At 37.6% G+C, this 23,262-nt stretch overlaps 1 protein-coding gene across 1 annotated transcript in view; it reads right to left on the bottom strand.

Annotated features, from left to right (window-relative positions):
• The window catches only part of PIK3R1 (phosphoinositide-3-kinase regulatory subunit 1), a 562,712-nt gene that overhangs the window by 310,558 nt on the left and 228,892 nt on the right, over positions 1 to 23,262 (bottom strand). The window contains exon 5 of the mRNA XM_067031067.1: positions 16,483 to 16,609. The gene's annotated coding sequence lies outside the window, so the exon portion shown is untranslated. The remainder of the gene's footprint in view (positions 1 to 16,482; positions 16,610 to 23,262) is intronic.

The following is a 23,262-nucleotide window of genomic DNA, read 5'->3' as shown; positions in this document are numbered from 1 at the left end:
CAAGTATCAATAAATCAGTAACTGGGCTCCAATGACATACCTGGTTAGCATCTCACTGAACTTGGGTTTCATTTGGAGAAGTGTACCCCCTGTAAACACAAAGACCCCTATAGCAACAAATAACAGTTCAAAGGGCAACATTAATTAAAAAGGAATGGCTTTCTTTATCATTTGCTGCAAAGAATATTTAAAAGGAGCTTACTTTCTAATCCACAGCAATGTTGTTTATGTTGTTAATCCACAGGCTCTAATATGCATGTGTCACACTGGTGGGAATCCTCTTCTTATCCTTTGGTAAGGAAGAGTTACATAAAAGTCCTTTCCGTGTTCCTTTGTTTGTTTGTTTTGATTACCAAAAACATATGCCTTAGAGAGGGAATCTATATATTGACACTGTCCAATCAGTAGGTACTAAGTACATGTGGATATTGGGCACCTAAAATGTGGCTAGGCCAAACTGAGATGTGGTATAAATGCAAAACACATACCAAATTTTGGAGAGTTAGTATAAAAATGTCATAATTTTTATATAGATTATATGCTGAAATGATAATATTTTACATATACTGTCTAATCATGTATATTATTAAAATTAATGTTGCTTTTTTTACATGTTAAATGTGGCTATTAGATAATTTAATATTTCATGTGTGGCTCACATTATCTTCTTATTGGACAATTCTACTACAGATGAAGGGAGATTGAAGAGACAAGTCAACTGCAATGCACTGAGTCTGTTTGAAGCTAATTAAAACAAAAATTATGTCTGAGATAAATCAGAGAAAGACAAATACTGTATGTTATCACTTATATGTGGAATCTAAAAAATAAAACAAACAAATGAATATAACAAAACAGAAATGGACTCGGATATAGAACACAAACTAGTAGCTACCAGTAGGGAGAGGGAAGAGGGGAGGGGAGGACAGGGGTAGGGGACTAAGAGATACAAACTACTGTGTATAAAATAAATAAGCTACAAGGATACACTGCACAGCACAGGGAATATAGTCAATATTTTATAATAACTTTAAATGGAATATAATCTGTAAAAATATTTAATAACAATACAAAATTAGTACAAAATGAAACTAATATAATATTGCAAATCAACTATACTTTGATAGAATAATTATGAGACAATGAGAAAAATTTAAAAGCTGCCTGGATATTTGACATAAGGAATTATTGTTAAATATTTTTTAGGCGTGAGAAAAGTCTTAACATTATGGTTTTGTTTCTGTTTTTGTTTTTTAAAGCCCTTATCTTTTAGAGATATATACCAAAATATTTATGAGTGAAATGACATGATGTCATGTGTTTGTTTCAAAGTAACCCATGCATGAGGTAGGGACAAAGTGGGTAGGCATATAAATTAAATAAAACTGGCTTTTAGTTGATAACTGGTAAAATTAGGTAATGGTAGCTGGGAGTTTATTATCTTATTGTCTCTACTTTTGTATGTTTTTGAATTTTCTATGATAAAAAATAATTTACCAAAAGAAGAAAACCTTACTGTCTAGTGATGGCAAGGCGCTGACCTATAGGCTCTGTGTGCAACTGATGATATATATATAATACTTTCTTCTCAGCTTCTTGACAAGAAGGGATAACATTTGATACAGTTTTATTATAGTAGATGTGCACAAAATACTAGGAGTCCTCTTTGCCTGGAGAAGTTAACATGACTAAGTCACGTGAAGGGAATTAATGTGTATTCAATTCCAAAATGATCTTGGTATCATTCAAAGAAAGGTAGCTCTTTTTATATTATAAACATAGAATATAAATAATATATTCATAAATATATTTATGGAAAATATACGTATATATTAATCTCTATATTTAGTATTTGTTTATATATAAAATTAACTATAAAATATATTTAAATAAATAATATATTTATTTTTTACTTATAAATATATTATTTATTTATAAACCTATAAGTGTAAAAGGAGCTTCCTTTTAAACTATGCCTTGTTTTCTACTCTACTCTCCAAATCATTTGCATTAAAATGCTTCTAAAATGTATACACTCATTTTCTCTCTTTGTTATAAAAGTGTTAGAATCTGATGTTCTATCTTATAAGCTTGTCAGTGAGTCAATGGCTACATTGCAATAGTCCTGAGACAGAGCAAGATTTAATTTAACCATTAAGAAATAAGAGATGGGCCTTCCCTGGTGGCGCAGTGGTTGAGAGTCTGCCTGTCGATGCAGGGGACACGGGTTCGTGCCCCGGTCCGAGAAGATCCCACATGCCACGGAGCGGCTGGGCCGGTGAGCCATGGCCGCTGAGCCTGCGCGTCCCGAGCCTGTGCTCCTGTGCTCCGCAATGGGAGAGGCTACGGCAGTGAGAGGCCCACGTACCAAAAAAAAAAAAAGAAAAAGAAAAAAAAAGAAATAAGAGATGCTTGGGTTCTATAGGCAAGTACTCTAACAAAACATGTCTGAACTAGTTGTGCTCTGGTAGACTGATACTTGTGGCCCATTTTTCCAACCTTTCAATTCAGGAGTGGATTTGGGAGTGGGTAAGGGTGATGGGGATGGGTACTTTCCTTTTTAAGCCCTGTCTCAGGATAAAATGACCAGTGAAGATCATTCATGTAGAGCATTTTCCATCTGCTTTCTGATCTCTAATTGATAAAGTGCACTTGATTTCACTGTGCCCCCGGCTGGGAGTCAGGATGCCACCGTGCTGTCTACCCTGCACCTTATTCCATAGACCCCTCAGGCTGCACTGTGCATGTTAAATCTGTCCAGAGTAGTTCCAATTAGATAAAATAAATAACCTATCATTAAAAGCTCTAACTGAGAACACTCCATGTTGTTCTGACCTTGCCGTTTTGAGGGCTTTTCAAAATGAAGAACATTTTCTGGTCCAAGAACCTATTAGACCGAGTATCCCTCAAGGGATTTCAATACTAGCACCTATGTCTATAGAGCTTGGCATGCAGAAGATGCTCAGTGAATGTTTATGAATGAAAGCATGACCCAGATTGCTTGCCTAATGGGCTATTGATCTCACATCTCGTACAGCAGAGAGATACAAGGTCTCTCCTTCTACTGTAGTTCTATTGATTTATAATCAAGTTGCACTCAGATCTCAAAAGAACTAAAATATGTTTCTCATATTAAATTGTTCATGCTCTGGGATCCATAGAATCACCACTCTTTAATCCAAGGTTACCTTAGATAATGTCTAGACCAGGGGTGTTCAAGTTGTGTCCTTGGGAACCCCATGATCCCATGCACAGCTAACAGACTTCAGAGGGGACATGGACTCTTCACCTCCCTTCACCTCCAGCTTGAATTCAACTCAAGCTTATGTTGGGGTTCAGTCGGAGGAGGGGAAAAAGTGATTCTTGGCTTTGCAAAGTTTGAAAATCACTGGTCTTGACCAACTGCTTTATTTTACAGAGAAGAAACTGAAATTCAGAAATAATCAGTGGTAAGTCCAAGCTCACACCATTAGAGCAAAAACAAGGCTAGAACTCCTGGTCCAGGCCAAACCCCTACATAACCCCTTCCCTGGGCAACTATGTTTTTCCAGGGCAAAAAGGCACACAACTTTTCTTCCTTTGTGGTCACACTGACCCAAATGCATTTTGAATATGTTTATACATTGTTTGAAGTGATCTTACATTTCCATCTTGAATATACTCCTTCTATTTCCCAGAACCGATTGTAGTGTTCTTGAGAATAGGAGCTGAAACATCTATTTTCTTTGTACCCTATTCAGTAAGTGTTCGGGAAGTTACAATATTTATGGACCAACTGACTGACAGCAAATGCAACCTAAGATATATGGAGATTTGGGAAAAACTTTGGGGCTTGGCCACATAGGACAAAGGTAAGGTTTCTAATCTATCAGACAACATTTTCTGCTGTGTAACTTGGAGACATGGTTTTGATCAACAGCAGCACAGGTCCACCAGTTTCCTAATTTAGAAAAATCTCCAGCTTTCAGAGTGCTTGGAAAATAGGTCACTAGCGTGCTTTGCACACTTTAGAGAAAATGAGGATAAGTGCTCATAATTTCTCACCCACAGCAGAGAAAATAGACACATGAGAACAGAGTCGGTGAATTAATATAGCAATTAATGCTGGCTGTGTCTGAACTAGGATCAAGTTGACCTCACTGAGTTTTAAACGGACACTTAGATTGTTGTTGTTTTCTGGTTTTTCAAACTTTCACAAAGGAAGAGAGGGTAGAGTGGAGTGTTTTCATGAGTGCACTTTGGAATCAGTCTATTTTTGAATCTCAGCTTTGTTACTTGCTAGTTGTGTAACTTTGGACAAGGTACTCAACCTGGCTGAGCTTCAGTCTCCTCTTCCGTTAACTGGAGATAATATTTCCTCAATAGAATTTATATGAAGAAGAAGTGAGATATTGCATAGGCAATGTTTTGCACAGCACCTTGCCATATTAAATGCTCACCAGCAATTGTGAATAATACTGTAGCATGAACTGAGAAGTCACAGGAGGAAGGCAGACATTTTAGGCTGCTGTTCTACCTATGGTTATTGATTCTAAGTTTACTTGAGATGGCAAAACGATGATGATTTGCGGCCTTACTTGTGTCAATTAACTTTTTAATGCTACCGATGTGTGCTTTATATGTTTAGCAACATGTGTGCCTCTTAGATTATAGTATGTAAGGTAGCTGTGAGGATACACCTCTCAGATCTCCCACTGCAGGAGTGTCACTGACTGAAGTCCCAGATGCTGGGCTGTGAAATCCATCCAGGAGTTAGTGCGGAGGCCATACGTCCCACGGGCTGCTCCCAGCCAAGGCCTGAGCACATCGGAGAGACTAAAGCAGGTTCGTACCTGGGTGAGGAAGGGGTTCTTTGGGCCAACTCTGGCTGGAAGATCCCTCCCATTGGCCTTGCTGAACTTCTTTAGACCTACCCTCCCACTCAAGCTGCCTTCCTTCCCGCTCTCCTTCACAAGGGTCAGACCTACGTAATGATCTGACAGGTCTCCTAGCCTCTCCTGGTTCTCTTCTGATTTTGTCATGCAGGTGTTTGCTTTAAGAAAATATTTGCATGTCTACTTCTATCTTGATACCTGCTTCTCAGAGGACCCAGGCTAATGCAACTTAACCTCACAGAGAGCAGGGCTGAAGAAAGTAACTTTGGTTTTCCAATACCTAGTGCATCTTGGATTGCTCACTGAATATAATGGTGATGATCGAAGAACTCCAGAGACATAAGGCACCCACAGAGATGGCATGGTTTATTCAGCCTTGTTGTCTTGGGACAATAAACACTCCCACAATTGGGAACCGACGGCTGTTTCTTGTTTGAAAGTCTTCTACCTTGGCCACACAGCTCAGATTTGTCTCATGTTCTTAGATGAAACTTCTCCTGAGGCTGACAACAAAAATCATCAGCTGCTGGATACTGAGCTGAAGTTAGAAAACAGCTCTGATAAAGGCAAGCTCTTTGCTAACTGATTGGCCAGAGTAAATAGCATTTTACCTTAAGAATAATCTTGCAAAATGCTAAAAATCTTTGTGTGGAGGAGTAGGAGACAGGGGAAAGAAATTAACTTGCATTCACTAAATATCTTAAAAGTACAGGCACATTATACATATTAGCTTATTTAAAGAGACCTATGAGGAAGATGTTATTATTTTCCTTCTCTGAGTAAGGAAGTTGAGATTGTGTAACTTGTTCTAAGTCACAGAGAAAAAAAAAAAATGGTGTTCTCTGAGAATAGCCCAGGTTGGTGCTTCTGTGTTTATAGAGCTGGCTATTGGTTATTTTCAAGTCTGGACCCAAGAAACTGGATCAGCGATCACTAATGCATGCACTGATTTTCCTTCCCGAATACTGAATGTGCTTGCTATGGCATGGTCAGCTGATCCCTGGGGGGTTGAATGTCTGGAAAAAACGGTCTGGAGTCATGCTGGGTTCCCTGAGGGGGGAATTATTTTGTTTGCTATTCACTTTATTCACTGCCACAGGGATTTATGATCAGAAAATCTTTTGAAAATGTTACTCTATGGACTGTCAGATGTCATATATGACCATGCCTGGATAAGAAGAGTTACAATTATTTAGGCAATTAGGTCAACTCATGTTTTTTCCTCACTTTAATATTTGATAAGAGAGTGCTTTGGCAGCTGGTGGCAGATACTGAATTATTATAGGAAAGAATATGGTTTGTAGGAACAGCATTTGACTGAGGTCTTGTCTTGCCTTGTATCCAGTGCTGATTGGCTGGGAGAAGTCACTTTACTTCTTGGCTAAGTCACTTTACTTCGAACCTCAGTCCCTTCATCAGTGAAATGAGATGGTTGGATTCAATGACTCTCTACTAAAGTCCTTCCTAACTCCAATATTCTATAACTTGATGATCCTGGCCCAGATTGGCTGAGGACTCTTGTTGACAGTCCCCAGAGGGTTGCCAACTTCCCTTGAGCAGATATCATTTTGGCTGAGCATGCTTCATGCCATCTGCCTTGTTCTGTGCTGGTCTTAGTGTTCCCCTCCAGCACGGGCTTCAGTCATGTATCTGAATCTGACTATGCTCCAGGCAGAGCTGGCACTACCAAGACCTGTTTAAACCTATCTAGTCTTATAATCTGAGGTGATGAAAAATTATAGGAGCCATATACTAAACTATAGGAGCCTATTAGAATGTCCGGGTCAGGTTCCTTCTAGGTGGCCCCTGATAAAGGTATTTTGAGCAATCACAATAGCAATATTATTGTGAATCTCAAACTCCCACTCTCAATTTGAGTAATTTTCATAGGGTACCCTTAACCAGAAGCCAGGGATAGCAGGGTGTGTGTGTGTGTGTGTGTGTGTGTGTGTGTGTGTGTAACTTTTTGGTGCCCAGAGCAAAGTAACTCAGTATCTCCAAAATTGCGTTTCTCATCATAGAGATGCATTTCTCATCACTGCTTGGCAGTGCTCTGATGCAAAAGATATGGAAGTTGGAAGGTGCTGCAGTACAATGCTTGTCCCCATTGATCTCCCCTCCTACCTTTTGGCTTAGTGATTTTTAATGGACAGATGTGATGGTTCCGAACTCCATACCGGTTTCTTCTCATCAAATATCTCACGTGTACAAGCCCTAATCGGAGATATTCCCTAGATACTCTACTAAATCAAATATAAAGAAATCTAAAATAAGCCCCAATATTCCATGTAGCACTTTACTGAAAATAGGATCTATGCTTGAATGTCTGATTAAAATAATTTAAACTGCAGATCCATTTTAATTTAGATCCTAGAATGGTTTCTCACCTACCCCATATCTGAAATCTATCTTAAGATCAGAAACATGACAAAAATTTCCACTTAATGTTTGTTTTGCTTTTGGTTCCCCACCCCCCCCGGCCAAATACCCTCTCCACTTTGATTCAACATTGCATTGGTATCTTAGTACAAAAGGCAAAAAAAAAGGAAAAAAAACTGATTGAAAAGGAAAAAGTAAAGCTGTCTTTTTTCTCAGAAAACAATGGAGAAAATCTGATAGAATCTACCAAAAGACTACTAGAAGCAATAAGTAAGTTCAGCAAGGTTTGAGAACATAAGATCAATATACAGAACATAGATTATATTTCTACATATTAGCAACAAACAATCAGAAATAAAGATTTTCAAAAACCCCATTTATAATAGCATCCAAAATATGAAACATTTAGGGATAAATCTAACAAAAGATGTGAAAGAGTTGTACACTAAAAGCTATGAAAAAGACCCAAGAAAAATGAAATAAGACCTAATTAAATAGAGAGACATTCTGTGTTCCTGAACTGAAAGACTCAATATTTTCAAGAAATCAATTCTCCCTAAGTTGAGCTATAGATTCAAAGCAATTCCAATTAAAAAAAAAAAAAGTCTTCTGGGATATTTAAAGGGAAGGTAGGCTAAAAATTGGCAAGCTAATTCTAAAATTCATATGGAGATGAGAAGACCAAATATAGCCAAAACAACTTTGATAGAGAACAAAATGGGAGGGCCAGCACTATTTGACTTCAACACTTATATTAAACTATACTAATCAAGACAGTGTGGTATTAGAGGAATGACAAACAAACAGATCAATAGAATTAAATGTAGTGTGCAGTAGTAAACACACACATGTGAAAAACTGATGATCTACAAAGGTACCAAGACAATTCAGTAGAGAAAGAATAGTCTTTTTAACAAAGATGCTGAAACAATTGGATATCCATGTGTGTTTTATATATATATATATATATATATATATATATAAAACTTACACATCTTACATAAAAATTAACTCAAAATGGACCATGGACCTAAATGTAAGACTTCTATAAAATTTCTACCAGAATACATTAGGAGAAAACCTTTGTGACCTTACGTTAAGTAAATAACTCTTAGATACAACATCAACACAGCGATTCATAAAAGAACAAATTGTTAGATTGGACTTCATCAAAGTTAAATACTTCTACTCTCCAAAATACACTGTAAAGGGAATAAAAAGACAAGCCCCAGTTTGGGAAGAAGTATTTGCAAATGCTTGTAAAAGATTTAGATTTATCTAGAATATTAAAAAAAAAAAAAGCTTAAAACTCAGAAATAGAAAAACAAACAACCCAATTAAACAAAGGACAAAGGTTTAAAAATATACTAAAGAAGGTACACAGAAGATAAGTACATGAAACAATGATCAGCATCAGTAGTAATGAGGGAAATGCAAATTAAAACCACAATGAGATACTACTACATATGTATTAGAACGGTCAAAATTCAAATGACTGACCATATATCACATGTTGTTAGAGTGTGGAAGAACTGGAACTCTATTATGAGGCTAGTGAGAATGTTAAATTGTACAATCAATCTCTAATACAGTCTGGAAGTTTCCTAAAAAATTAAAAATACATCTACCATATGATCCAGCTATTTCACTCTTAGGTATTTACCCAAGAGAAATGAAAGCACATGTCCATAAAAAGACTTGTGCATGAATATTTATAGCAACATTATTTGTAATAACTCCAAACAAGAAACAATCTAAATGTCAATCAACAAGTGAATGGATAAAAGACTGTGGTATATCCAAACAATGGAATACTCCTCAGCAACAAAGAATGAACAATTGATATATGTTATAAAATAGATAAATCTCAAAATAATTTTGTGTGATTTAAAGAAGCCACACAGAAATGCTTATATACTAAATGAGTCAACTTACATAAAATTCCAGGAAATGAGAACTAATTCACAGTAACAGAAAGCAGAAATGTGGTTACTTGGGAGTGGAAGCAGGAGGTGAGGAAGAGTGAAAGGGGAAAATCACAAAGGTATCTATGAATATCTATTACCTCCAAGCATTTCCTAGTCATGTGAAAACTTTGGAGGTAATAGATATTCTCATTATCTTATTATGGTGATGATTTCCTCTGTGTGTGTCTGTGTGTACATGAGATAAAATTTATCAAATTGTATATTTTGAATGTTTATTTAAAACATTTATTTAATGTTTTATTATAGGTCAATTATATGCCTCAATTAAAAAAATACTATGCCCTCAAAAATTGATTAAAGATCTGAAAATTATAATAAAATAGATGAACCTCTGACAAATTGGTCATGAAAAAAAGAGAAACACACAAACAATATGCTAGAACAAAAAATAATATGTATAATGATGGGAAATATTAGAAATTTAAGTGGTAAATGAATAAAATCAACAATTTTATAATATATTTGAAAGCACATGAAATAAGTAGCTTTGTAGAAAAAATATAAAATTTATTCAAAAGTAATAGAATACTTCAGTAGATCAATAATTGTTAAATACATGGAGTTACTAACTAAAAACATTTTCATCTCCAACCGAAAAGGATCCAGGCCCAGGTTGTTTTAAGGACAACTACTTTTGCCAGAACTTTAAGGTATAGATCATCATTGTCTTTAATTACTTTTTTCAGAGGACAGAAAAATAGAGAAAGCTCATTTTACATGACTTCTATGATCTCAAATAGTAGAACATGAAAAAAATTTATAGATAAATCTCACTTAGGGACAAAGATCAAAATTCCATATGATATAATAGTAAAATGAATTGTTTTAAGAAATGTTTCATCATGACCAATTAGTATATATCTTGGGAAAGAAAAAATATTTCAATATTTAAAATTCTAATTCACATTAAAATATTAATACAAAAAACTTAATCAGCTCAACTGCTACTGAAAAGTTTTTAATAAAATTTAGTGTACATTTACAAAAAAATATTAGAAAAAGAAGAGAATATCTTTATACTAAATCATAATCCTATGGTTAATATTCTTTATGGCAAAACTTCAGAAGCATTCTCTTTAAAGAATAAACAGGATAATGATGCTTGTACTATTTACAATAGGCAAGACTTGGAAGCAACCTAAAGGTGTATTGACAGATAAATGGATAAAGAAGATGTGAGATACACACACACACACACACACACACACACACACACACACACACACACACACAATGGAATACTACTCAGCCATAAAAAAGAATGAAATAAATGCCATTTGTAGAAACATGGATGGACCTAGAGATTATCATATTAAATGAAGTAATTCAGAAAGAGAAAGGCAAATATATGATATCATTTACATGTGGAATCTGAAATATGATACAAATGAACTTATTTATAAAACAGGAACAGACTCAAAGAAATAGAAAATAAACTTATGGTTACCAAAGGGGAAAGGGGATAGGGGATAAATTAGGTGTTTGAGACTAGCAGACACAAACTACTATATATAAAATAGATAAATAACGACATCCTACTTATAGCACAGGGAACTATATTCAATATCCTGTAATACACCATAATGGAAAAGAATATGAAAAAGCATATATATATGTATATATATATGTGTGTGTATATATATACATATATGTATATGTACATATATGTACATATATATGTACACCAGAAACTAACACAACTTTGTAAATCAACCTACTTCAAGCAATATGTGTACAAAAAAGTGAATCAACAAATTATTATAACTGAAAAGAGACCTTGAAAAGTTTGTAGGATACGATATTAACATATGAAATCAATAGCTTTTTGGTACACCTAAAATAACCAGATAGAAAATGCAATAGAAAGGAAGAACCTAGTCATAATAGCAAAAAAAAAAAAAGTGTACAGCATCAAGAAATAAACATTTAAAAAGTTTTTGTAAGATAGTTATAGAGAAAACTATAAAACTTTATTCAAAGATAAAAGAAAAATTTGCATTATTAAAGGTATACACCATATTGAGGTTTGGAAAGACTCAATATCATACAGATGTCACCTCTTCCTAAATTCATTTGTAATTTCAGTTAAAATTTTAATTAAAATCACAAAATACTTTTCAATTAAATTTCAATTAAAATCGCAAAATAATTTTTCATGAAATTAACAATTTAACTAATATGGGAGGATAGCCTAGGCAATTCAGAAAATGAACAAGGGAAAAGAGGAATTTGCCCTTCCAGTTACTAAAATTTATTATAAGGCAATAATAATTAAATCAATGTTACATTGACAGAGAGATAGAAAAATAAACCAATGGAACAGAATAAAAAACCAAGACATATATGGAGCCAAAATTCACATATTCCCAGTCCTTGACCTAACTTCAGTTATACCTTTAATAGGAGTGATTCCAAAAGGTTAATTTCATTTAATAAAAAATGCAATCTTCATGCTCAAATGTAACTTGTGTGTGAATGAGAATATTCAATAGCTAGCATCACCTTTATTAGAATTAAGCGCTGGTATCTAATAAGTCACATTCACCTTACTGGAAGTCAATTTCAAATTAAGGGAGCTTATCATACCCAGGCTATTTCTTGAGGGCAGTGGTTCTCAGACTTTAGGGTGCATTAGAATCATCTGGAAGACTTATTAAAACACAGATTGCTGGGCCCCTCCCCCCAGAGTTTGTAATTCAGTAGATCTGGGGCCTGGCATCTAAGAATTCACATTTCTAACAAGTTCCCAGCTGGTGCTGATGCTACTGCGAACCACTGCCCTAAGGTATCATTGGGTGTCCAGTGGCAGTCAACACAAATGCACATGACGTTATTTCTTGGTTTTAAACAAGTGTAAAATGCAATTAACTAGTATCTACCACTAGACCCCCCCCTAGATAGATACTAGTGCGTTTATTAGAACTTACTATTAGTCAATACTTCCATGCAAGTGGTACTCCACTCAATATGCATTCAGTTTAACTAGTCATGGCCCATACCCTGAGAACCTTTCAACTCCTGGGGCTAGGGATCATGTTTTATACTAGATTTTGCCCTTACTGTACCCAGTCCAGAAGTCAACAAATATACATCTATTGAGTACCTACTGTGTTATATGAACTGTGCTAGATATAAGATGTGTGAAAATTAATAGACTTGTGGTCTTATAGGAGATAATGACACATAAAGACATAATTTCAATGTCATATGGTGAATAGTTAGATCATTTGTATGAGAGTAGGCTAATGAGGAGCCTTAGTCCAACTCAGCCAAATGACAGTCTTAAATGATGAATAAGTGTCGGTTAAAAAGGGATATGAGAAGGGTAGTCTTGACAGAGAAAATAACGTGACATATGCATAGAGGTGTGAAACAACTTACACACAGGGTATGTGTAGGGCACCAAAAGTAATTTGGTAGAAGTAGAGATTAAAGTTTCAGGCAGGTTGGTGAAGGATATGAAGAAATTGACCAGGCCTCAAAGGACCGTATGTGCATTTTAGAGAGTTTGAAATCTATTCTATAGGCGATGGGAGTCTTCAAAGGATTTTAAGTATGAAGGTGGTACAGTCATATGTGAGTTTCTGATAGCTGCCTAAGTTATAGGGCAGAGGATGATTCACAAGGAAACAGAAGGCAGGCGAAGAAGAACTTTGAATATAATTTAAAAGTAAAACTAGCAGTACCCAATAATTGTTTAGACGTCAAGTTTGATGTAGAAGGAAGAGTCTAGGATGTTTTCAAGGTTTGAGTAACTATAGATAGTGAGAATGGGAATAAAGAAAAATGAACAAGTTGAGAGAGAACTTGATTACACTCCATTTGAGATATTCAGAGATACCACTGAAATACCTAGATGGTTGTGTACCTGTTCCTTAAGCAAGTATTGAATGGAAGAACGGATCTTCCTAAATTATTCAATAAAGTAAAAGGCAAGATTCTGGGAGTGAGGGAGCGGGTGGGGGACTTGAGGACAGGAATCACGGAGGTGAGTCAGAGAGGATGCTGGCCAAAGACAGGTAAAGGGATGAGCAAGGCTGACGACCGTGCATTTGTTGTGGTGTCGATCAGACCAACTGGTTGATTTACAGCAATGAGAGTTTTATAAACCTTTAATTACTAAACTCGTGAATTCTGAGGAGAGACAGCAATAGGTTTGTTTGGAATGTGGATGAAGGGTTGTTTGCTAAGTTCCCTTGAGTCACGACAACTTCTGGTAGAAAGTAGGATCTTCCAAAAGCCCTGAAGAAAAGCAGATGGCATAACATCTAAGAACAGGAAAAGAGCGTGTCGCCTGCCTGTGTGAGAAAAGCCTGCAAAAGGATGTGGAAATTTAGATAAAAGAAGTGATGGATGTGACCGTGTGGGAGGCCACACAGCCCATTCAAGAGTAAGAACTTTGGAGGCAGAAAGAATGTAAGTTCAAATCCCTCTTCTATGGCTCACTGGGGTCACCTCTTCTCTACTCCTCAGGTGCTTCTTCTGTGAAACGGAGATAATGACATCTCTTCGTGGGGTTGCTGTGAGGGCTACATGAGGATTACATGTGCAGTGTCTTTAGCCCAGGGACTGGGCCATGATAAAGGGTCATGGCAGCTTTCTGGGCAGAGAGCAGGTTGGCAGGGAGGGAGGAAAGGTCTGTCCTGGCCGATGTTACTCAGGGCTTTGCACTGGAGGCTGAAATTCACAGCAGCATTTCCAAGAGGGTAGAGATGATTTTGATGTGCCTAAATTATGTTTTCTTTACTGTTATTTCACCATTAAAAAAATTTATGCTAGGGTTGTGTGATCTTGGTGGTTTCTAGATCTGACAGGCACCCAATGCATTCTTGTCAGGAGGACTGAGGTAGGGGCAGAGGACAAAGGAATCAGGGCAAACATGAGCATTGCAGACTCCCTGCAGGCAGGTGACGGTCTGAAGGAGGCTCAGAGTCACATTGGTGGTAATGTGGGCTTAGTAAAGAAATTGAACATGAGACGGAATTGAATTGAATCGGTATGGTTTCTGAGGGGCAGGAGATGATGTGGGGAGAAAGCTTCAGAATTCTGTAATGCTTAGATTTGAGGAGGAAAGGAAAAAGAGGGCACCTTAATCAGGTTTCTTTCTTAGAAATAAGGGTAAAATGGTGGTGTCACCCACAGCAAAAATGGAACTTGGAGGAGCAGTGTGCTTTGGAATAAATGTGACCAGCTTGAACTCCACTCTATTTATCCAATCCCAGATGCCCAGGGTCTGCACGTTATAACTACAAAAACATTTGCGGAACATAGTAAGTACAGGTGCAGAGTTGTTCTTCAAGGAAGTTGACAGTTTCAGTGAAATCCAAGTAATGTAACTCTATTTATAGCCTGTTTCATAGCTGGTAAAATGTTCAATACTTATTGTCAAAATAGCTATCATTTTCTCAGTCCTATGTATATTCTAGGTTCTGGGCTAAGTACTTTACAAATATCATCTATATCCTTAAACTACACCGAAAAGTGAGTATTGTGATATCCATCTTATAGAGGAGAAGACATGAGATTAAGAAATCTATCCAAGGCCACATAGTTAGTCAGAAGAGAAAGAGCAGGAAATTGCTCTTTTTCTTTTCTTTCTTTTTTTTTTTTTTAGGGGGGGGGTGGATATTTGCCCTTTAATTTCCATTTGAAATCAGTTTCTTTAAATATTTTAGTTACAAGTTCTGAATAGTGAAGACATAGTAGATGCTGCAGGCACTCAGTACTGGCTCCCACCCCTTTCCTCCACCCTAACCCCCAGGCCTTGCTTCTTCACTCAAGATACAAATAGGCACTCTGCACTAAATAAATAGCTCCTGGTGTCAAATGTCAGCAGCCTCGGGCCTGGATGCAGCTGGATACAAAGAGATGAAGCCCAATAGCTCTCACAACAAGATGTGTGCAGTTAACCATGCTCCAAAGAATTCCAATGATTGTGCCCAGACCCAAGGCAGCACCTCAGAGGTGACATCAGCCATTTCCCCACTGTGTACTAGAATCTTGGGCTGGTTTTCACCACAATCCATCCTCCCCCAGACCTGTGTTCTCAGGAGGAAGAGCTAAGGCCCCACTCCCTAAGGGCCATGATACAGGAAGGAACGGATCTGCCTCTTCAGCCAGCAGAACCAAATCTGTCTGACACCAAAGCTTGTACACTCTGTCACATGTGGCTGTCAATGCCTGTGAGTTCACCCACCCTTGACCTTTCGATCTAGACTCTGCATTGTGGTTCCCATAGGACTTGTATTTTATGCCACTGATCCATGATCTTCCTGACTTCTCTGTAATTATTTTTTCCATCTGCTTTGGCTTTCTTATTTAAATAAATGAACTTAGCCAATCCAGAAGTCTTCCTCTTGAACCCGGGCAGGAAAACACGAATGGAACAAAACAAATGATGGTGCCATTTTTTCTGTGTCCTGGCTTGTGCTGGCCTTTTCTAGAGGCAGAAAAAGGGGCTCCCAGATGTTGGACAGTAAGAAACAAAAAGGCCAACCTGACCAAAAAAATCTCTTTGGTAGTTTTCTCTTCCAGAACCACTGATCAAATGTGGCTATAGCTTAACCCTTTTGATTATGATGCTAACTATCCTTACAACAGAAAGCTTTTCTAGGAGCGGTAACTCAGTAGTCCATTGTCAACAATTAAAAAACTTAACTGGGAATAGTCTGCAGGATAAGAGGAAGGTTTTAAGAAATGTGAACCGATATCTACAAGGCTTTTTAGGAGAGAGGTGAGAGAAAGACATGTGTAGGAGGAGCTCCGGAGAAGGGCAATCCATAGCAGATGACCTCGGTGTCCAGTGAGCCTGCTGGTCACTGCGTCTGTGTGAAGCGTTGGGCTTCCAGAAGGAAGCGAAACAGAAGCATGCAGAGCGGGTGTGGTGGCACTGCAGGCCAGCTTCCCCTCGGGCCAGTTCCACGATTTGCTCCTACAATCCCCCACTCCCACTCCAATTAAGAGCTGTTCCTCTTTCATGCATTTAGTTAAGGAGCAGAAAAAGCCAGAGAAAGCAGAAGGATCAAGAAGGAGAATTTGCAGCTCCTGTTAAGCCTCCCTCCATACCTTCTTAGCAGTTCTTTGTACTTATAGGATCACTTCAAACATGTACATTTTAAAATGCAAATCCTGAAATATAATGGAAAACCTCAATGCCAAGGAGAAGGGGTAATGATTTTGCAGAGTGTGGATGAGTACGAATTAAAATCCCAAAGCAAGGCCACAGACCTGTGAGGGCTTACCGGTAGATGTGCAACTATCCTCAGGAAACCACTCAGCTCCCTGGGGGGCCTTCCTGGCTACAAAAGCCTTTCTGTGCACCCTGGTTCCTTGCTTGTAGGAAGAAGGCTTCAGCCTCTTGGGCTTTCCCTGAATAGCAAAGGGCAGATTCAAACAGTTACTAATTAGGGAAGGGAGGAAATGCAGAAAGAAACAATAGTGCAGGATGGGACAGGGTCCTCGGTTCCCCCCTCTGCAATCTGATACATATCTCTGAATTCTCTGTCCCCACCCCCCCCAGATGGAGGATGGTAACTTCAGGCTGAGCACGAGGACGGGGACCCCAGACTGGTTGGAACCAGAAGGCTGATGACTGAGATTCTTGGAGCACTGCCCCATTACCTCACCACCCACCACTCAGAAGAAGGTCACACACACCCTGCAGCCCGCCCCCCCCCCCCCAATTTTTTCTATAAAAGCTCTTCCCTGAAAACCATTGGGGAGTTCAGGCTTTCTGAGCATGACCTGCCCATTTTCCTTGCTTGGCCCTTGTGATAACATTTTCTGTGCTCCAAACTCCAACATTTAGGTTTGTTTGGCCTCACTGTGCATTGGGCAGGTGAACTGGGGTTTACAATCATAATAAAGAGACTATGGATATAACACCCAATGAGTTAAGGGGGACTATGAGGTTTACTGAGTGTGAGTCTACTCAGAATAATAAAAGAGAAGGCTGTAAAAATCAGGACTGCGTACAACGTGGACCTGCAGACCAGAATCTTTTCCGTCTTTCTGGAATTGTGTAGACCAGCTAGATGGTTGACACAGGCACAGAAAGAGGTAAACAGAAGGCCCAGGCTGGACCCACTATCACAGAATCCTGACAAGAAGAACCTATGGACCATCATTGATGAAGAACATTCTTCAGCCTTCAAGTGAACCAGACCTGGAATGCCCAAACTAAAGAGAAGAAATGACATTAATTTTTATAAAGATACCCAGGAAGGGTAAAACCACAGACAGTCTAAGGGATTCATTTCACTGGAAGACAATTAACATTATTAAGAAAGACTTTTGTATTATTATCTCAAATCCTTCTCAATATAGATTGAACCCACATAGATTTAGGCAATAGTAATTCAAGAAAAGAACTTACAACCGTGTCTTTGAGATAATCTTTCTATTACTAAGAAGGAAAATATTAGCATCAGTGTTTTCTACAGTCATATTTTCACCTGGTTCCCTGCTTATCTTTCTAGTTAAGTGAAGGCTTTAAGTGAGAGAAAGGTCTCATAGCCTAATTGGATTTATTTTGTTTATTTTCTGTCTTGCTTCACGAGCTCTAAGAGGGAAGGCATTTTTTTTTTTGTCCTGTTTTGTTTACCACTATCCCCAGAGTCTAGAAATAGTGCCTGACACTTAATAGATATTTAGACATTCAATAAATATTGAAATAATTAGACTTGCAATATCATCTAATCACTCTCCTTGCCCCTTACACTTATACAATATATCCTTACCGCTGAAGACAGTCTTTATAAAACATGAACCTTGATGACAGTACTCTCTTTTCTCAAACTTTTCAAAGGATGCACATGGTTTAGGAGAAAACCTTTATGCTTTAATAAGCTATTCAAGGTACTTTGCTGTACACCTGAAACCAACACAATACTGTAAATCAACTACACTTCAATTAAAAAATTAAGGAAAAAAAATAAGCTATTCAAGGGCCTCTGTATTCTGGAAACAGTTTATGTCTCCAAATTCACCTGCCAAGGCCTTTGTGCCTTCTGCACGGGGACTGTGGTTGGCCTGGCTGATGCATTCTCTCTGCCTAGGACACTCCCTCTCCAACTTCCTTCTTCTTAGCAAACTCTTATTTGTGCTTCAAGATTCAGAATGAATGTCACTCCTTCTGGGAAGTCTTAGACTAGCCCTAAATCTGGGTTATTTATTTTGGCACATAAAGCTACATAAATGCTTCTATCAACATGTTTATAATATATTGGATGATGGGCTCGTATGTTTGTGTTTTCTACTACTGTGTTCCCTATAATTACCTCTAGGTTAGGTACTGTGGCTTAGTCATTTTTTGTATCCCCAGTGCCAGATAGTGTGTTTGCCACAAAATCAGCACTTGATAAATATTTGGGGATAGGAACACTGAAAACACTGTGGAATTAGTGACATTTAAAAAATGTTTTTAGTCAAATGTTTATTTTGGCTTGTAAATCAATGTTATTTTAAAAGTATATTGATGATCACTGCAAGTTTCATCTATTAAGTACTACATGACACACAGTCTATCTTCACAAGTAATTAGTTTTCTCTTTTTATTATGGTAAAATATACATAAGATGAAATTTACCTTTTTAACCATTTTTAAGTATACAATGCAGTGGCAGTAAGTACATTCACAATTCTGTACAACCATCACCATTACTCATTTCCAGAACTTTCCTATCATCCCAAACAGAAATGCTATACCAATTAAACAATAACTCCCCGTTTCCTCCTGTCCTGAGCCTCTGGCAACCTCTACTTTGCTTTCTGTCTCAATGAACTTGACTACTCTAGGTACCTCATATAAGTGGAATTATACAGTATTTGTTCTTTAGTGTCTGGCTTATTCACCTAGCAAAATGGTTTTAAGGTTCATGTATGTTGTAACACACATCAGAATTTCATTCCTTTTTAAGGCTGAATTATAATCCATTGTATGGATATACCACATTTGACTTATCTAATTCATCTATTGATAGGTATCTGGGTTGTTTCCACCTTTTGGCTATTGTGAATAGTACTGGTATGGAGATTGCTATACAAGTATCTGTTTGAGTCCCTGCTTTCAATGCTTTGGGACATATACATAGGAGTGGAATTGATGGATCATAAGGTCATTTTAACCTGTTTAACTTTTTGAGGAACTGCCAAACTGTTTTCCACACTGGCCACAACATTTACATTCCCATCAGCAATGCACAAGGGTTCCAATTTCTAGGAGTCCTCAACACCACTTGTTATTTTCCATTTTTAATAATGGCCATTCTAAGGGGTGTAAATCAGTGACATGTTGAAGGCACGAAAATTTAGGTTTTTGCTATGTTAATATGTTCAATATTGAGAATGAAATTTGAGTGATACATTGCTATGCTTAAATTGTGAAAAATTAGAAATTCACTGTTATTTATAAAACCCTTTCCCCCAGTTTAGGTATAGTTTTGCAAAAAAGTAGAGATTTTATATATATATATATATATATATTATATATATATATATATAATATATATATATAATATGGAAGTAAAAATTAGGAGAGAAAATGATAATATTCTCGTGACCTGTCATTCAGCGATTTCCTGAGTTAATAACCTTCACAGTGCACTCCATAGGCACTTCTGAAAACATATTTAATTGACAAATTTATGAAGCAGGACTGCTCTATTAATAATCTCCCATTAAACTTGTTCCATATTTTTGCATTAGTTTGAGCATTTTTATGATTTCAAGAATGGAAAAAAGCTTAACAGAAAACCACACATACGCAAATGCTGTGGATGTGAAAATATGCATAGAAAAGGTTGCTTATTTTTATAAATTTTTTTTACAGCACATTAAGGCAAAACCAATGTTATTGCAATATTAAAGTTCACAATTTCAGCAATCTATTAAGGCCTCTAGAGGAGCATTAGTTAACAGCAGGGAGCTCCAGCACTTTTGAGAGCTGCCAATGGAGAAAGGTTTCTCTCTCACAGACTTAACTGAGGGAAGTGTTTCATAGGAGGAATTTTAGAAAGTGACTGCAGTACTCTTTGAAGGCAATCAAATACTCAGAATTGGTTAATTTATAGGAACTTGGCCTTGGTGTCCTAAAATGAGTCATCAGCAGACAGCAGTATTATCAGGAGACAAAAAGTAGGAAGATGATCATGCCTGACATTATATGCTGGTACCATATAAGTACCATCTACAGTTGTAAGATTTTGTGAACTTTATCATATAGTTATGCAACAAAATCCTTCTTATTATGACCCTATGAAGTAGGCATTGCTGAGACAGTCACCTCCATTTGGGGGAAGCAGACCCCGAGGCCTAGAGTAGTATCTTCCCCTAGTTCACATAGCTTGTATCACCAGAGAAGATGGGCAATATGTATTTGTAGAAGATGCGTGAGCTTTGGAGAGAGACAGAGTCAGGTTCAAACCCCAGCTCTGGCACTCTACAGTTGTTTCCTTGGAAAATCTCCTTAAGTATTTTAAGTCTCAGTTTCATTTCCTGCAAAATGAGATTAATAATATCTATCTCACAGCATTGTTTTGAGAATACATTTTTAATAAAGGGAGTTATTCTGTTATATTTCTCCCAGCCACGCCCATGTCAGATATCACTAATCAATCACAGCACACTTTCACACGAAGTGTGGGGCAACCTCAGAATCCTTCTCAAGCTAGCAGTGTGGACAGCTACACCAACTGAACAGGGTAGGTGGTAGAGGTGGTGCTTCTTTGTCACCCTGGTCCTCAGAGCTGCACTCACTGCTGTTTGTGTTGGCCCTCTAGCTGTCCCGCAGGAATGTTCTTTATCAGCTTACATGAAAATCCAAGATATTTTGTAGCTGGGTCCATTTGCTTAGGACTCCCTCGTCCTCCTTCCTCCCCTCTGTTGATACTAAGCTAATCTATTCCCACCTGCCTGTGACACTATCCTTGAGTCTGCAAGAGGCAGACAGAGGAGGAGAAGTTAAATAGTTAAATGGAGGAGGAGCATGGGATCGGAAAAAAATACCCAGACCAACTTGGGTCTTTGCTATTTTTTTCTAATTTTTCTGGTTCTATTGACATTTTTCATTTGAGATTTGTCTGGTAACAGTACAGGTATACCTTGTTTTACTGCATTTCACAGATATTGTGTGTGTGGTTTTTTGTTTTTAACAAAAATTGAAGGTTTGTGGCAATCCTGTGTTGAGCAAGTCTATTGGTGCCATTTTTCCAACAGTATTTGCTCACTTTATGTCTGTGAGTCACATCTTCGTAATTCTTTCAATACTTTAAGCTTTTCATTATTATTATATTTGTTATGGTCATCTGTGATCAGTGATCTTTGATGTTATAATTGTTTTGGGGCACCACAAACCACACCCATATAGGCTGGAAAACTTAATAAATGTTGTGGGTGTTCTGACTGCTACGCTGACCGGCTGTTTCCTCATCTCTCACCCTCTCTTCAGTCCTGCCTAATCCCTGAGACACAAAGATCTTGAAATTAGGCCAAGTAATAACTTTACAATAGCCTCTATGTATTCAGGTGAAAGGAGAGTCACATGTCTCTCATTTAAATTGAAAGATAGAAATGATTAAGCTTAGTGAGGAAGGCATGTCAAAAGCTGAGACAGGCCAAAAGCTAGGTCTCTTCCACCAGACAGTTAGCCAAGCTGTGAATGCAAAGGAAAAAATCTTGAAGGGAATTAAAAGTGCTACTCCAGTGAACACATAAAAAATAAGGAAGTGGAACAGCCTTATTGCTGATATGGAGAAAGTTTTAGCTGTCTGGATAGAAGATCAAAACAGCCACAATATTCCCTTAAGCCAAAGCCTAATCCAGAGCAAGGCCCTAACTCTCTTTAATTCTATGAAGGCTGAGAGAGTTGAGGAAGCTGCAGAAGAAAAAGCTGAGGCTAGCAGAGGTTATGAGGTTGAAGGAAAGAAGCCATCTCCATAACATAAGATACTTCACCTTCCAAGGTGAAGTAGCAAGTGCTGTTGTAGAAGCTGCAGCAAGTTATCCAGAAGCTCTAACTAAGATAATTCTTAAAGATGTCTACACTAAACAACATATTTTCAACGTAGATGAAACAGCCTTCTACTGGAAAAAGATGCCATCTAGGGCTTTCATACCTAGAGAGGAGAAGTCAATGCCTGGCTTCAATGCTTCAAAAAACAGGCCGACTCTTGTTAGGGGCTAATGTGGCTGGTGACTTGAAGTTGGATCCAACACTCATTTACCATTCTGAAAATTCTAGGGCCCTAAAGAATTATGCTCAATCTACTCTGCCTGTGCTCTGTAAATGGAAAAAACAAAGCCTGGATGACAGCACCTCTGTTGACAACATGGTTTACTGAATATTTTAACGCCACTGTTGAGGCCTAGTGCTCAGAAAAAAGATTCCTTTCAAAATATGACTGCTCATTGACAAAGTACCTGGTCACCCAAGAGCTCTGATGGAGATATACAATGAGAGTAATGTTTTCATGTCTGCTAACACAACATCCATTCTGAAGCCCAAGGATCAAGGAGTAATTTTGACTTTTAAGTCTTAATATTTAAGAAATACATTTTGTAAGGCTGTAGCTGCCATAGATAGTGATTCCTCTGATGGATCTGGACAAAGTCAATTGAAACTTTCTGGAAAGGATTCACCATTCTAGATGCCATTGAGAACACTCATGATACATGAGAAGAGATCAAGATATCAAGATTAACAGGAGTTTGGAAGAAGTGGATTCCAACCCTCATGGATGACTTTGAGGGGTTCAGGACTTACAGATATCAAAAACAAACTTATGGTTACCAAAGGGGAAATGTGGGGAGTGGGGAAGCATAAATCAGGAGCTTGGGATAAACATACACACACTCCTACATGTAAGATAGATAACGAACAAGGACCTACTGCACAGCACAGGGAACTCTACTCAATATTCTATGATAACCTATATGAGAAAAAGAATCTAAAAAAGAATGAATATATGTATATGTATAACTGAATCATTTTGCTGTACACCTGACACTAACACAACATTGTAAAT

The sequence above is a fragment of the Kogia breviceps genome, chromosome 4, assembly GCF_026419965.1.
Source record: "Kogia breviceps isolate mKogBre1 chromosome 4, mKogBre1 haplotype 1, whole genome shotgun sequence".
In the NCBI taxonomy this organism is placed as follows: Eukaryota; Metazoa; Chordata; class Mammalia; order Artiodactyla; family Physeteridae; genus Kogia; species Kogia breviceps.
This window is presented reverse-complemented; position numbering and strand designations above follow the sequence as displayed.